Genomic DNA, 15,942 nt, shown 5'->3' with positions numbered 1-15,942 from the left:
GAATGTGGATGCAGACTACTTTATCATTAAAGTATTGGATTCATAGCTATAGAAGAAACTTTTAGGTGTGTAAGGGATTCCATATCATACCTTTTATTGAATAAGCTGGGTTTCAGAATTGCAAGAAATACAAAAGTATTGAGACAAACATTTCCAAACAATAGCACTGGGTTCCCAATTTAAAGATCTATTTCCTTTTATCCCATTGCATTTCTATAATAAAAAGCTCAATTAAAAAGCAATATAATATTAATTGTGGTTCTGAAAGGATACCTTTTTAACTCTGATCTTGATCCTGGGATTTTGTGCTCTCTGATAGTATTTACCTTTCACCTCAGAAGAGGAAGGACTGAGTCCATTATTAAATAATAAGCTGTTTGATTTGACCTAGAGTAAACTGTTTTGAAAATGCTGAAAATATTCAACATGTCATTGCTGTGAACTGCATGTTGTCACTGCTGTTGCCGATGTTGTTGAAATTCAGTTCTAAAGCAGTGAATTTTGTTCCTTCAGTAAGTCACTAAAATACCCTTTCTGCAACGAAATAAAGACTCATGGGAGTCTGATCTGCCACTCAATTGAATTGGCCTTTCAGATCATTAAAAGCCCATTCATTACAGCAGGAGGTCGGGGTCACAGACTTCATGTACCGAGACAGACAAAGAGGGGTTTCAGTTCACTCTCTCCAGCTTCATTCCGAAAATCTGGAGGCCCTTTTCACTCTGCCTATCAAAGGTTTGAACAATTAAATACTAATAATAACATTTTCCTGGAATTCCGTCTCTGGAACCCTTCTTGAAACATTTAGAATTGCTGATTGAGACTGACACTAAGCCAGAATTGTGGTTCTCTGCTCACTATCTGAACAGCCAAACCCCTGAGGCTCTGCGCTGTGCCCCCACATACTGTACTTATAGCGGACCAAGCAGAATTCGGCTACAAAGAACAGGATCTGTCCAAACGTGTAGCTCCGAATTCAGCTCAGGTATGAGTGAGCAGGAACTGTGAGAAACCTCTGGTGTAATAACTGTAAAAATACTCCCCCCTGGGCACTTCTGAGTCAGACCACTAACACTCCACAGCAAGAATCCGTGGTGGATCCAAGTAGGGTGTCTGTCACCTTGAAGAGAAAAATCTGAGCGTATCGGAGACAGTTTAACCCTTATCTCTACATTCTTCTCCTTATCCCACTGCAGCAGGGCAGCTGATCTGCAAGCGGTAGTCAAAGAGCATGCATTGCTCTGGGCTTGCTTGGGCTAGCCCTGCAAACTCCTGCTGTCCCCCACCCCACCAGGATACACTAACAGACATACAGAAACCACAACTGACCAGGCTGTAATTCTCTGTGTGGGAACATGTCTCTTGTTCCATAAAGCCACCTTATCATTGATTTTGCCCCTCAGAAGCATCTGATCGAGGACAGGAGCTACATAAATGCTCTTCTGGGACACTTTGTAAATTCATTACATACAATTCCTTCTGGTTAATAAGCTATTACTCATTAACAGAAGACATTTCTACTAGGTTATCACATTCTGCTGTTAACAGTTTACAGGATACAGTGAATGTACTGTATACGAATACCTCATGCAAACAGTTAATTTTACGAAAAAAGATCTCTTAACTTCTTCAATCAGCTGGACCAGATGGGTACTCTTTCCACATCCTTACAAAGTGAACTATAAAAAAAAGACAAGAATCTGGCCTCTGAGGGTTGGACTGGGGACAAGCTTCAAGTAACAGCTCAAAGGTCGAGAGAAGCAGAAGATGCTCTCGTTTAATTTGCATTTCTTTGACCTCGGTGCCAAATTCCCTCTTATGAAAGTTTGTCGTGGCGGCTTTGCGCGACAAATTCAGTTTTATGGTCACCGTTCCTGCTTTCCCTGCCTATGCTGGGTTCAGCATTTCCACACCTGACTTTCAGGCCACATCGCGGTGCCGTCTTACACCCCCGACTGGGAACAGATCTGAAACGGAGAGCAGGGCTCTGTGAGAACTGAGAGCTACTTCAGACTGCACGACCAACAGCTGTGTTATGGGAACCCCTGCCAGATATTTTATTATCAGCCTAGGGAGCGTTTAAAATAAAACTTGGATGCTATTCCTGTCCTTTGGGGGGAGAAGGATGGGGGGGGCTGCACAAGTAGTAGCATTTTGATTTGCTTTTTGTAGGGCATTCTGTTGTCAATATCCCATCCCGCGTTTCTGTGTTATGTTAGTGAATCTCGCAGCCAAACCAGAATCGTAAAAGATCTCAGTCATCCCGAAGCCCCCCCATGAGCAGAAGAGCCCCCCCGGTGTGAGAGGGGGCGTTGTTGCTCACGTACGGGCGAACAACAGGCCTCATTATTACAGGCCTGGAGCTCGGCCAGGTCCATGGAGAAAGGGAGGCGATCCCGAGCCTGAAAAGAAAGGATTTGATCCAGAATGTGAAGGCTGTGTTATCATCGTCTAAAGAGCATGTTGAACTTGAAGCGCACAGGCTGGGTACGCTCGGCTAGCTGAAAGAGGCTTTTTTTCCCCTGGCTCAGGGAAAAAGAAAATGCTGTGTGAGATGAACTGAAATTGGAAGCCTGCATATCAGGCAGGCTGTATAAATCTGCACCACCAAGGTCCGACTCCTACATACCGTGGTAGGATCACAGCAAAGCAGGGATCTCCAGCCCCGTTTCTGGAGAGCCACCAGTCCAGCAGGTCACCATTAACTCAACTGATTTCTAAAGATATGGACATTATGGTTATATGGTTAAAATGAGGGCTTGGAATACAGCAGGAAAGCGAAGGGGCAGGCACAGAACCAGTTAAATGAAAGCCCTTTGAAAGAAGGAGGTTTTGAGTCTGGATTGGACAGAGCTCAGGGACGGTGACTCTCCTATATCCTATTGGGACGGAAGTCCAGAGCTTTGGGCTCCCATCACCCACAGGGTGGAGACAAGCCTGAGGGACAGACAGGACACCAGAATTTGAGACAGCTTCTCCCCACCAGCGGTCAGATTACTGAACTCTACCCCTACCACTGGCTCACACTGATGTTTGTTTTTCTCTCTAAGATGTACGTTATTTAATTTCTTGTTGTTGCTGCCGCTGTTCTGCGTTTCCTTGATGTCTTTGTCTAGGAGCATACGTGCAAATAAGCAGCTCATTGCACTTGTGCACATGACAATAAACCCTACTCTACTCACGAAGGTCGCGAGGTGGGGAGTAGGATGATAGCAACACAGACAGGCACTGAGGTGCCAAGCAGCGCAGAGCCTTAGAGGTGAGCATCAGGATTCTGAATCCGACAAAATGCAACTTTGAAGCCTTTGCCCAGAATTGCAAAAAAAAACGTGATTTCAGGGTCCAACAGCGAGGAGACGGGGGAGAGAAGGTGGAAGGGAGCCGTGCCGAGGAAGCCGGAGAAGCTTTCAGGCTGCGCTGCAGCAGCGCGTTGACCTTCCTCCGCTGACAGAGCGTCGGTGTGAGTCACGGGGCAGGTGAGGTCTGAGCTTAGAGGAGCGGTTTTGCAATCAATTCATCTGAACAGGACGTTGATGACTATATAGCTTCCAGGGAAGTTTCTTGAACAGCCAAGGTGGTGAAGCAGTGATTCATCTGCTGAAGTGAACACGATTCCAGATGTCACATGTGAGAAACCACTGTGATGTGATTGAGACATCAAGGGCTGGAAGCTTTACCTCATTTATAAAGCTGCAGCACTCTGATCATGCAGAAGGACTGGTGCTGCCCCTCTCCCTGTTTTCTTAAGGAGAATATCCTCCCGTGCAGGAAATCCCACGTCAGTTCAGTGCTAAACAAACAGGTGTCTCGTGGTGCCGAACGGAATGTGAACTTAATGAAAGAACAAGGTTCTGTGTCGTAATTCTCCGCCTGCATTCCAGAGGCCAGAGGAGAGAGGCTGCAGCCTGGCTCCACTTCAACACGCGGCATCTGGGAACAGCTGGAGCCTGTATCCCGCTACCTGGCTGCCCCCTGCAGCTGTCCGCTTCCAGGCTGCTCCGATGAGGTTGCTGGCTGTAGTAAACACTCTCCTGGTCCAGCACAGCAGAGACGCACATATTTTTTGACATTTTGACAAGCTAATGGCTTATTTTACCTTGTTTCAATTTGTCACTGTTAGAAATACAAGGTGGGGGGCAGGCGCTGCCTGTCTCCATTAACCCCAAAGCCACATTAAAGTGCTCTGTAATCCCTCAGAGAGCCCCGCTCCAGTCACTAACCTCAAGCGATACAGACTAGTGGTTCTTAAGAAGCGATAAGGAAAAAATGCTCAACAAATTGTCCTTCCAGACCGTGCCAAACAGAAATCTTGCTTAACAAGAACCACAGTTTTTATTATTTTGTATTAATTAAAAAAAAAAAATAAGTAGGGTAGAAAATGCGACTGAGCACTACTTCTTCATTATAAGGAAGCAATGAACAAGAAAAGACTAGGTGGTTTGGCAGGGATCTAGACACCAGAATGAGCCTGCTGTGGTTCCGATTACCCTTCCTGAAGCTGGGGTACAGTACCCCATCCCCACTATGTGCCCTAAACAGTGGGGCACCCATAGTGAACCACAAGCACTCTTTTAGACCAACACAGAAGAGACATACAGTATCAAGACAGGGTTTTATTGGATCAAGGCCTCTAAACAAACCTCACTTCATACTGTTAATCAGACGTGACGGATGAAATGTGAAACATCAGGTTATTTCAATTTTCCCTTAAGCACCACTCTGCCACGAAACTAAAGCTGACGCTTTCTTGCGCTCTGTGGGACAAAGTTTTCATCACAGTTTTGCAGTGCCACTAAAACCCCTGCTTCCTGATTTCTGCTACCCTCTTGGTCAGGAAGAGTTACAGACGTCTTCCAGTTCAGCGCTGCTCTAGTGAGAGATAGCATGCGTGTCTGACAGCTGCCTCCCCACACTGACATTCAGAAACGTCCATCGTAATCTGGCTTGTTGCTTCCACAGAGACATTTATATGCAACACCTGTATACAGATGCAATAAGACACTGCCCTCTGATTGATCACTTCCAGCAAGCTTCCCTCTTGCAACCAGTTTTATTACTTAGTCAGCAAACTCGGCTACAGCTAAAAAGCTCCAATCTAATCGATGGAAAAGGGAGGGACTTCAGCAAGGGAAAAAGAACAAAGTCATTTTCCATGGATGCAAACAAACACCATATGAACACAACACCTAGAACAGGAACAAACCGAGACCCTTGTCCATGTCAGCCTCCACATGGGGTTTAACAGCAGCAGCAGATCAAGATGGCAGCTGTGCTGGCTCTCTGCATCACAGATGTCGGAAGGGCATGCCGTGGAAAGACAAGGAGAGCAGCCGAGACCCTATGCGTAGCGGCAAAGGGGGTAACATGGAGGTTAGCCCAGGCTCAGGGGGCCGGACGATGTCGGTAAAGAAACCTACAGTATGCCCTCAGGCCATGTGCTAGGCGGGTCTCAGGACATCCGTATCCTCAATGCTGAGCAGACACAGGAAGTAAACAGGCTCCACAACAAGACACACCGGAAAGACATGAATAATCACCGGGAACTAGGAACAGGGCAGAAGTAGAGCGCCCTCTAGGTGTACAGGGCGTGACACTAAGGATCTGAACAACACAATTATAAGTGAACCTGAGTTTCTGATGCAGCACCTCTCTGAGTACCTCTGAGCCTCATCACTGTCCTGTCCTCAGATTGTATTACTGCCTATTGTGCATTGCACATTTTTCCTTTTCAATCTTCTCTAATTTAGATTATTTTTTTTGAAAGCATGCAATGAACTGCCACTGCGGCATGTTTTGAGATGAGACACTGAACTCTTTTTCTGTGACCAATCCGCTTGATGAATCAACATAATTCCGTAACCGCAAAGGAGCTGATAAGGAGAACTGTGCACATTTGCCATGGTAAACAGTGTGAACTAGACATGGGGAAATCTGTATCTGAACGAATGTGTAATAACATATAGTAAAGCAGAGGGGTGTTAAGTTAAAAAGACAGAAATGCACAGTAATATCATTACATATGTCCCAGTTACCTTATTTTAATACTAGGTGGCCCTTTTGCAAAATAATACCCAATCGTAAAACCATCTCTCTTGGTAACTGTGTAAGATTTGCCATCTAAGCCGAAGACCGACGTAATGACATGCTTATAACGCACACATTGTTTCAACACATAACAGTAAATACTGATGCAATTAGTAAAACAATGAAATAATGAAAAATACATGTAAAGCTACTGCTGAGATCACCTCTTTGATGCAGGAATCAGAGCGGAATGAGGAATCCATAAGAAAGGGAGTCACATCTGTCTGGATCAGGGTTTCCCTGACAACCTACGATTCTGATATTAAAGCAGGGCTACACTCGGGAACATGCTGTACTGATGATTTACCATGGGGACTGCGGAACACCCAGAATTAAAAAATTGGGAGGGCATTTCTTTTAAGATTTTGAAAGGAACACAAGGAACGCCTGAAACGCTACTATCTGTTACCCGTCGCTATGTTTTGCTTTGTATCCTTCAAAGAAAAGCAAGTGTGTGTGTGTGTGTGTGTGCGTGCAGTATACAGTATGATAAGGTTTTTTCTCATTAAAAAGGAGAAAGTACCAAAATGAGGACACAGTAACTTCCAGGACTCCCCTCTGGCCTGTGGTTGCCAGCCCTGAGGATCAAAGTCTCTCCCTGCCGCCCCACGCTGTGCTGAGGAGGGAACAGGAGTACAGAGCCGGCAGTATTTCTTGATGGGGATGGAAATGAAAGTGCTCGACTTAGCCACACTGCAGAGGTTCTCTGGCCGCGCGCTCGTTAATTGAATTAGAAAGAGGCTGCGCGGGGTCGCGGGATTCTCACAAGCTGACAGCTCAGCGGCCCACTGGGGGATTGGTGCGTGGGTGTGCGCGTGTGCCTGCGCGTCTCGGAAGGCGATAGATCTTACTATCTAAGGGCTGCCCTACCGCTTTTTTAAACAAGCTTGACCCGAGTTTTTCCAACAGCGAGCTATGCGACCCTTCTCTCACGGGTTACTTAAAGCTTTTCCAATTTTGTCCTGTGTATGCTTTTGAGCCTAAGGGTATTCATGATGCAGTTGCAGAATACGGCCAATGGAGACTGAAATCTTTCAGCCTCCTGATGATGAGGCTGTGCTGTGCACTTGATCCTCAGTACTCCCTGTGCTGCAGGAGAAAGTCATCGGAGGTGGACACAATTCCCAGGGTCCTTTTTTGTCCTAAGGTCCAGAACCACTTTCCAGAAGTGAAATTCAGGACTCCAGTTCAAAACGTGGTTTTAACTCCTTCCTAGATAACCAGACTTTTCAAACTGATTCACCGAGATGCAGTTTGGTTTTAACTTTTGTTTAACGGCACATCCACCTTTTGTTTCTGTGTACAGGTCTTTGAGATGGACGATGAAAGAGGCTTCCTAAAATAACGTCAAAACCCTGTGGGAGAGCTTCTTGAATGTAATTCACATTTTCTCTCCGCCATCCGAGTGCTCGTTCTCCGGCCGTAAGGGTTACCTCTCTGCAGAAAGAGATCAAAGCTGGTGCTTCTTTTGGCCTAGTTTTCCACAGTTTCTTGGAAAAGCAGAAAGGGGCTGACTTCCAGGCAGTCAAGTGTCTCTTTTAAAAGTAGAGGTTAAGGTTGCCAAATGATGAGCACAGCGGAAACACGGACATAAAAAGAAGGAGATATTAACGATGCTTTTCTGGTGCTGGGGAATTCTTATCAGCGATGACTAATGTTGGGGAAAGCTACCTAATCCACTGCAGTCCCAAGGAACTAGTCAAAGGGATTACTATTCCTGAAGGCTGGCGATGCCCACACAGCCTCATCATCCCAGGGCAGCTGAGTCGAGCCCAACACTACATTGCTCTGGACCAGTTTACAGAAACCAGCCTCCAAAAGACCAGTTAATTTCAATTAATCTGAGTAAAAGGGGCACAGGTCCCTGTCTGGAACCCCCATGTCTCACATGGGGTATCGGAGCCAGGTCCTGGAGGGTTGGCGGGCCTGTAGGTTTGCCTTCCAACTCAACTTTAAATGAGTTAACTCAGTTAATTATTGGCTTAAATGGACTAGTTTAACAACTGCTCCCATCCCCCCAGCTGTGCGCCGGCTTTAAAGAGATCTTCAAAAGCCTGCAGGCACAGAACCCCACCGGGACAGGAGTTTGACCACCCTGAAACATGGTGAAAGTATCCGCATCTGCAGTTTTAGACAAGACCCACTGTCTAAAACAGACCCACCGATTTTCAGATTCTCAGATAATGAAAGTCTCCCTCATGCTGAGTAACGGGGCAGTTTAAAATGGAACATCGCCTCTGTGTCCCTCTGAAGGACTTTATCACACACCTGCTGCAGGACAGCAAATGCGCTCAAAGACAGAGGACCGGTCTTCACACACAAACACCACAATCGGCATCACTTTTACTTGTGCTAAAAACATTTCGGGCTTAATTGCTCCTCTCTACAGTCCGAATCCAAAACCGGTAGAACTCCCTCTTCATTCCATTGTATTTCTTTTCAACAACCTGATCCTTTATTTTATTGATATTTAGCAGGATCGGAGGAAACGGTGAAGTTGTATTTATTTTCTGCAGCACAGTGGACAGGATTTGCATCCCTGCAGCAGAGGACAGCTACACGCCACCAACCAGAACTGCAAAGCGACTTCTATCCACCAGACTTGCTTGCATGCAAAAGCATTGAAATTACAGTCGATCCCCATCTCAGCCCGAACGAGCAGGAGCAGGAGCAGGAAGTGGAGCAGAGCGTGACGAAGAGATCAGAAGTTGGTCTCTTTGCACAGCTCATGACCGACAAGTCGGCAAAGAGCCTCTGGGGCAACTCTCTACGGCAATGTGTTACTTCCAAACACAGACTCTGCTCCTGCAACATTAGCTAAGGGCAGGACCCTAACGAGCAAACAAGCACAAGTGGCAGGAGGGATCTTTTCCTATTTAAAGTTCTAAAAAGAACCGTTTCCTCCAGTGCAAAAGGTGCTTTCCTAAAATAAATGCTTTCTGACCTTTAAGAAACATTCTCGGTTTTAAAACTCATTCAACCTCTTTTTCCCCCCCAAATTTCTGCTTTTACATATGCGCAGCACCAGAAAGAATGCATCAGCCCCTTTCTTCCCTCTGGTATAAAGCAAGCCTGCCCTGCTTCTTTCCCAGGCGAAGCTGCACTGAAGCCTCAGAGTGCAGATTCAGCCCAATTCTCCTGACACTTCTGGGAAATCCTTCCCCGACGGAGCTACAGAAACAGGTCGATGGGCCTGGGCTTCAGCTGTCGTGTCCGCTCCGAGAGAACACTTCATCAAGCCTGACAAACTGATTGGCTCGTCAAAGCTGCTCAGCACAGGGCTTTGCAGGATCTATAGAGAAGCCGTCGTCAAGGAGCTGCAGATCGGTCGATACAGTACGTCGCTCACGGAATGAATCACGGGCTGATGAATTGGCAGATATCATTCACGTCTGAGCCACAGAGAGAGAAAAATCGATCACTGCAACAGAAAACCCGCAGATCATAAATCATGGGATGTGCAAAATATACGAGTGTTGAGATATTTAAACCAGCGCTGCAGGTATTTTGATTGTTACAATGTAGGAATGCAGTTAAGAAAATAAGTTCAGCTGTTGGTTCTGAGTCTAGACCCATACACTGAATTGCTCCATTGAACAAAACAAGTGGTTTTTTAAAATGCCCCCAAGTTCTGCGTTATAAACATCAGATTATCTACTGCAGTTCATAAATGATCTAATTATACATATCAGGACGCTAGACAACTGCTGAGCCTGTTATATTAAAAAGAGTAGCCCCACATCAGTGCAATTATTACGGCTCTCTGGGTCAGACCTTCTGCGATACACAAGGCAGAGTGACCTGGCTGGTCTTAAAATGACAGGGATTCTGCACTGGTGAGAGCCGAGAGGGAGAGAGGGACGTTCCTGCCCCTGACTCTGGGGGGGCACGGATTCCTGCACATGCTGTGACTGTGCTGCCAGGCCACACCGAGATCACCCCCCTGGCAGGACACAGCCTTCTACAACAGACCGGGAACTCCAGAGGAGCTCAGGCTAGGATTTCACAGGCACACTGCTGGATCTGTTTCCAACTGACTTATTATTAACATTTCATGTGCTGAGCATCAAGATGGGGTGGTGCTTAGTGAAGACCTTTACTGCGGTCAATGACGTATGTGATTTGCTAAATGAAGGAATTTTGGAATATTTTGCCACCAGAACCTAAGAATCTTTCAACCCTTCAACAGGCAACAGATTTCTCTTAATTGAATAGATTAATGGTTAATTGATAAAAAAAACACACACAGATGCTCCCAATCTCCACAAGCACGTGATTTGTAAGGTTTCTCAAAGTGATGGTATCCGCAGCTCAAGAGAGTCACAAACTGCGATGCGTTGAGCGGCCCCAATGCCAAAAGCATCAGGGAGTGTGTGCGTCTCACGCCCTCCATTGTGAATTCACACTTCTCCCATCCGGGAGACGCCTCTGTGCCCCAGGTGTAAAACCAACAGTAAATCTTTCATTCGCACTGCAATCACACTTGAACAATGCAAAGGCACTACCTTGTCTCTTGTTTCTTCTCTCCTGTAACACTTCTGTATTCTTTTCCGTTTTGATAATGTGTATTGTCATTGTGTTGTGTTTGACTGTGCCATAAGACAAATTTCCCCTAGGGGATAATAAAGCTTGAATTGAATTGAAAAATACTGTGGATAAGGGCTCCACCTGCTGGTGAGAACCGTGACTTTACTGTCATTTTTATTCTGTTACATAGGCACCCAGTTTCAGGGCCATTCCAACTTCCTGCTCCAATTAATCCTTGATTATAGAAATTATCAGCAGGGTTAATTTAGCAATTAAGGAACAATAAGTATCCTATTAGTAGGATCAAAGTACTGTAACTGCACAAAAAAAAACAACCCGTTCTGTCTCATTTGCGATAGTGGTTTAGTGGAGCAGCGGTAGGAAGCCTGATAGTGGTTTAGTGGAGCAGCAGGAAAAACGCCTGTAACGCCAGAAACTAAAAGCAACATCGTTGTTTCCACTCTGACGGGGAAACACAAACAACTATCAACGTTCTTAAAACGTGCTCCCTAGTCTCAATTTCCTTCAACACGGCAAAACAGAGCAGAGGCCTTTCCAGCAAGATGTAATCAAGAAGTCTAGATGCAGGGAAGTCCGTGCCTCCGTCTGGGGAGCGGGTGCCAGCTGCCAGAGGCCTCTTATCTCCCAGATCGCGGCACCGTCTCGGCTGACACGGACTGAGCCGAGCCCGGTCCTGCGCTCGCCCAGAAAACCGCGGAGCTACTTTACAATCCGGGAGGGAAAAAAAACAGCAGGAAAGCAGAAACTTAGACGTGGTGATTATGGAGTCGGTTTAAACACCATGATCCGTTTCCCCATGATCAGCAGTATAATCGCGACTGGCATCACGTGGATCAGGGGGTGAATGGTGCCCAGCTGGCAGGCAGGAGAAAATGTTTTTTTTTTTTCCTCTGCGGCGCTGCTGGGGCATTTCAGGACTGGCCAGGGCTGGCACGTCGCCGAGTCCTTCGGAACCCGTAAGGGCCGCATGAAGCCAGACGCCGCGAGAGGAGTGCAGTCCAGGCCGTGTGAGGGGTTTACTGGTCTTGTCCAGCTGGGCCTGGCAGGGCACCAACACGACAAAACAGGACGAACACGAGAGAGGCAACCGGGATTCCATCTGTCGCAGGTTACAGAGCCACAGAAGTCCATCTTTCACGCTGACGAATCACGTGGCTGCAACTCAACGTATAAAGCATGTAGACATGGTCAAGAGGTTTAGTTGTTCGAGCAAACATCCGAATGGGGACGACGTGTGATCTGAGTGACTTTAAGCGCGGTGGGATTGTTGGTGCCAGACATGGTGGTTCCAGCACCTCGGAGACAGCCGACCTCCTGGGATTTTCACACACTGCAGTCTCCAGAGCTTACAGAGAACGGTGCGATAAACAAAAAATAAAAAACAAGCTGCAGTTCTGTGGACAAAAACATCTCGCTAATGAGAGAGGTCAGAGGAGAATGGCCAGACTCGTTCAAGCTGACAGAAAGGCCACAAATACTCCAATAACCAGTCTTTACAGCAGTGGCATCTCTGAACGCACAGCGCGTCGAACCCTGGAGCGGATGGGCTACAGCAGCAGACCACGCCGGGTCCCACTCCTGCCAGCTAAGACCAGGAAGGCGAGGCTACAGTGGGCACGTGATCACCAAAACGGCACGACTGAAGACTGGAAAAACGTCGCCCAGTCTGACGCATCTCGATTTCTGCTGCGACGTGCAGATGGCAGGGTCAGAATTCGGCCTGAACACCATGAATCCATCCTGTCAACAGTACAGGCTGGTGGTGGTGTGATGGTGTAATGGTGTGGGGAATGTTTCCTTGGCACACGTTAAGCCCCTCAATACCAGCTGAGCACCATTCAATGCCACAGCGTACCTAAGCATCGCTGCCGACCACGTGCCTCCCTTTATGGCCACAGTCTCCCCCTTTCCAAATGGATACTTCCAGCAGGATAACGCCCCATCTCGCAAAGCGCGCGTCACCGCAGGCTGGTTCCACGAACACGACGGCGACGTCAGTGGACTCCAGCGGCCTGCACAGTCCCCAGATCTCCATCCCATAGAGCACCTCCGGGATGAGGTGGAACGGCAGGCTCGCAGCATGAGCGTGTGGCCGAACAATCTGCAGGAACTGCTATCGAGCCGGCGTGGACCAATGTTTCCAGGACCTTCTTGAACCCATGCCCTGAAGAAATCAGGCTGTTCTGGAGGCATAAGGGGGTTCTACCTGGTACTAGACAGGTGTACCTAATAAAGTGGCCACTGAGTGTATATTCCTAAAACAGTATATATGAAACCATCTCGTTACGTTCCCAAAGACAAAAGTTACAGAACAATAATTATTTTTGCTCAGGAGCACTAGCTCAGGTCATTCTGAATCCAAAATTGAGGACGAGGGTCATTTTTCCTGGACGTGATCATCGATATCATGGGTTTTTGAGATTCAGTCCCAAGTCCTCCGTTTTCCACAGCTTTTTAAAACTTCCTCCTTCCCTCCTCTCCACAGACACAGGGGTCCAGTAGGTGAACTCCCATGCAGGTGGAAAATCGGCCCCGGTGCGAGGCTCCGTGTGCCCCGAGGTGGACTGGCGTCCCGTCCAGGGTGTATCCCGCCATGCCGGGACAGGCTCCACCTCCTCCATGACCCTGTACTGGGCGGAGCGATGAGCGCACTGGGGGGTGGCTGTGCTGATCAGCAGGAGGTCACCGAGGTTGTCCCACTCTCACGCCTGCCCTTTCGCCACGTTAGAGAAGCACACCTGCAGTCAAGTGAACTAAAACTTCAGGTGGTTTCCTTCTTTTAAACGTTTTTTCCCCCCAATAAAATAAAAATCCAGATTCATCATACCGCAGAGGTACTATAGTTGACGTATTTATTTATAAGGTTTCACCCAGCGGTTGGCTTTTGTAGTTGGAAGCGTTTTCTTCCCATCAAGATGAACGTTATCCACCCGGCATCACTGGCTAAGCTCTTTAGAGACGCCGGTGCCTGGAGTCACGGTCAATGACGGTGTTTCCTATCGAGACATTATCGATCTAGATCTCGAGTCCTGCGTTCTCTGAAGACGTCACGCGCGAGGCAGAGAGGGGTGTTCGTGGGTGACGAGGAATAACAACAAGGCTCCCAGCTTAGTAAGGCCACCCGCCCAGAGAGGTCTGCGTGGGACAATGCAGGGCGACACCTCGCAGGTGGAATCCCTGTGCATTATTGAACAGGACAGGAGGCTCCGTGCCACTCGTCATGAATTATTAATGCTCGCCGCGAGGTGGCGCCATCACACAGTGAATTCATAAGCGCCGCGAATGCAGGTCGCGTTTTCAACACGGGCGCCACGCAGGGCCGAATGTAACCGGGAGATCAGGCGCCAGGATCATCAAATAAGTAGCCTAAGTAGTTACTTTTAATATATAAAAATTACAACAATGGGGGATGGCCCAGACGGTATTAGTCACCATCGCCTTTGACGGCGTTTTGCTTTTTTAAGCGCGCTTTGCTCAGTTCCAAAATCATTCACGGGACAAAATACAATTTGCGACCGACACACCCAGTCTTGTTCACTCACACTGCATGACACGATTCTGTAGGCGACAGCAGCTGACGAGTCCGGCCAGAGAGTCAATAATATTATAACGTCCATCCAGTACACTTTCGAGCGATTATAGGTGTTTTTTACCGTCTTAAACACAAGGGAACGCTGTTGTACTGCAAAATAGAACAGCTCTCCCTCATAATTAACCAGGCCAAGGACTGGGCAAATAATTACACAGTGAAATCCACTGGGGCTTATTCTTCAATTCTTAATTGCACATCCACTACAATAAAATTATTTTTACCAATTATTTCCAGAAGGTTTCATAGCAACTTGTATTACGTTTCATCTTCCATGTAAATATTAGTGTAGAACATTTCATACTTTTGATTGTATTTTTATTTTGATTGTCTTTTTTTATTTTTATTTTAAAAAAGTAATCTTATTCGTTTCATACTTTCAAGACCGAAGTACTCCATTTTTGACGAAAAACAAAACCACCCAGAGACACGATCACAAAAAAAACTGGGACCCTCCAGCCGAAAATGCCGCCAAACTGGCCAGAACTATTTCTACAAGCCCTGCAGGTTGCCCGTGTACCAGAGTACCCATTTGGAAATCTACCGTGCTGCTCACAATTTAGAACCGAGTAACGAGGGATGGAGGTGATGGAGGATGTGAATTGCACTCTCCGAAGAATCTGGCAGATTACGATGAAAGTGATTTAATGTTTTGCCGACATTTGTATAATTTCAGCTTCTCTGAAGGACTGGTTTTACCCTTGGGCCTTACCTCAGCCAACGACACAAGTACCCAAAGCGTCTTGTAGTCAAATTTCGAGCCGGCGAACGAGGTGCTGAAATAAAGGTTACGGTTAAATTTGAATCTTAACTGACCCAGTGAAGGAAGGGGGGGGTTTCTAAACCACATCTTACTGAAACGAATAATTTTTTTTGCCTATCCCGTACGGGTTTTATTTTCGTGGTTTAAATGGATTGTACTGGCCACTTGTTCGGGCTGGAGAAAAACTCGAATCGCAGGTTGCGCCACGCCTAGACTTCAATGCAGCCAAAATAAAAACACACACACAAAAACAAAGGAGCCCCCCAGGCGAGCTTGGGGCGATTTCCCTAATCAAATCAATCGCCCCCCCACCAACTTCTCCCTGTAAGGGATCAACCCTCAGTACCTCTGCCGCTACAGATTTCAGAGCGCTTCGGACTTGGCACAGTGTGCAGCTCCGACTGACCAGAACACTTCTTGACAAGATAGATCTGGTGTTCTTGGGAAAACACCAGGATTTGGGGGAAAGAGGTACCGATTTGTCACCTGTTTGTCTGGCTTTTAATTCAAGGCCAAACGAAAACAAAGAGTAATATTTCAGACATGAATCACGCAGCTATTGTGTGACAGAGCTGGGAGGGGAGGTGATCGGGAGCCCAACCAGTTCTCTGCACGAAACAGCGGGGGGATATTTATATATTTTAATCGTTTATTGGGAATCGCTTCTCCACTCAGTCCATCTGAGATACACACATACGCGTCCCTCATACTGCAGGGCGACTGAGCTGGAAAGTCGGATTGCTCGGAAGTAAAGAGCAACTGGTTTTGAGAGCGATTTACATGACAAAACAGCACAACAACAAGAGCGCTGCCGTTTTATTAAAACACACAGAGGCGGGCGGGGGTGGGGGGTGTGGTGGGGGGGGTAAACGTTTTCAATTAAAACGCATACTTTCAGATAAAGAGGTGGCGTTTTTGAAAGTTTTCTGAAACGTCTTGAAAGGCTTCAGATCCTCCA

This window comes from Lepisosteus platostomus, chromosome 28 (genome assembly GCF_059453375.1).
Source record: "Lepisosteus platostomus isolate fLepPlt1 chromosome 28, fLepPlt1.hap1, whole genome shotgun sequence".
Taxonomy (NCBI): Eukaryota; Metazoa; Chordata; class Actinopteri; order Semionotiformes; family Lepisosteidae; genus Lepisosteus; species Lepisosteus platostomus.
Note: the sequence above shows the minus strand (reverse complement) of the source record.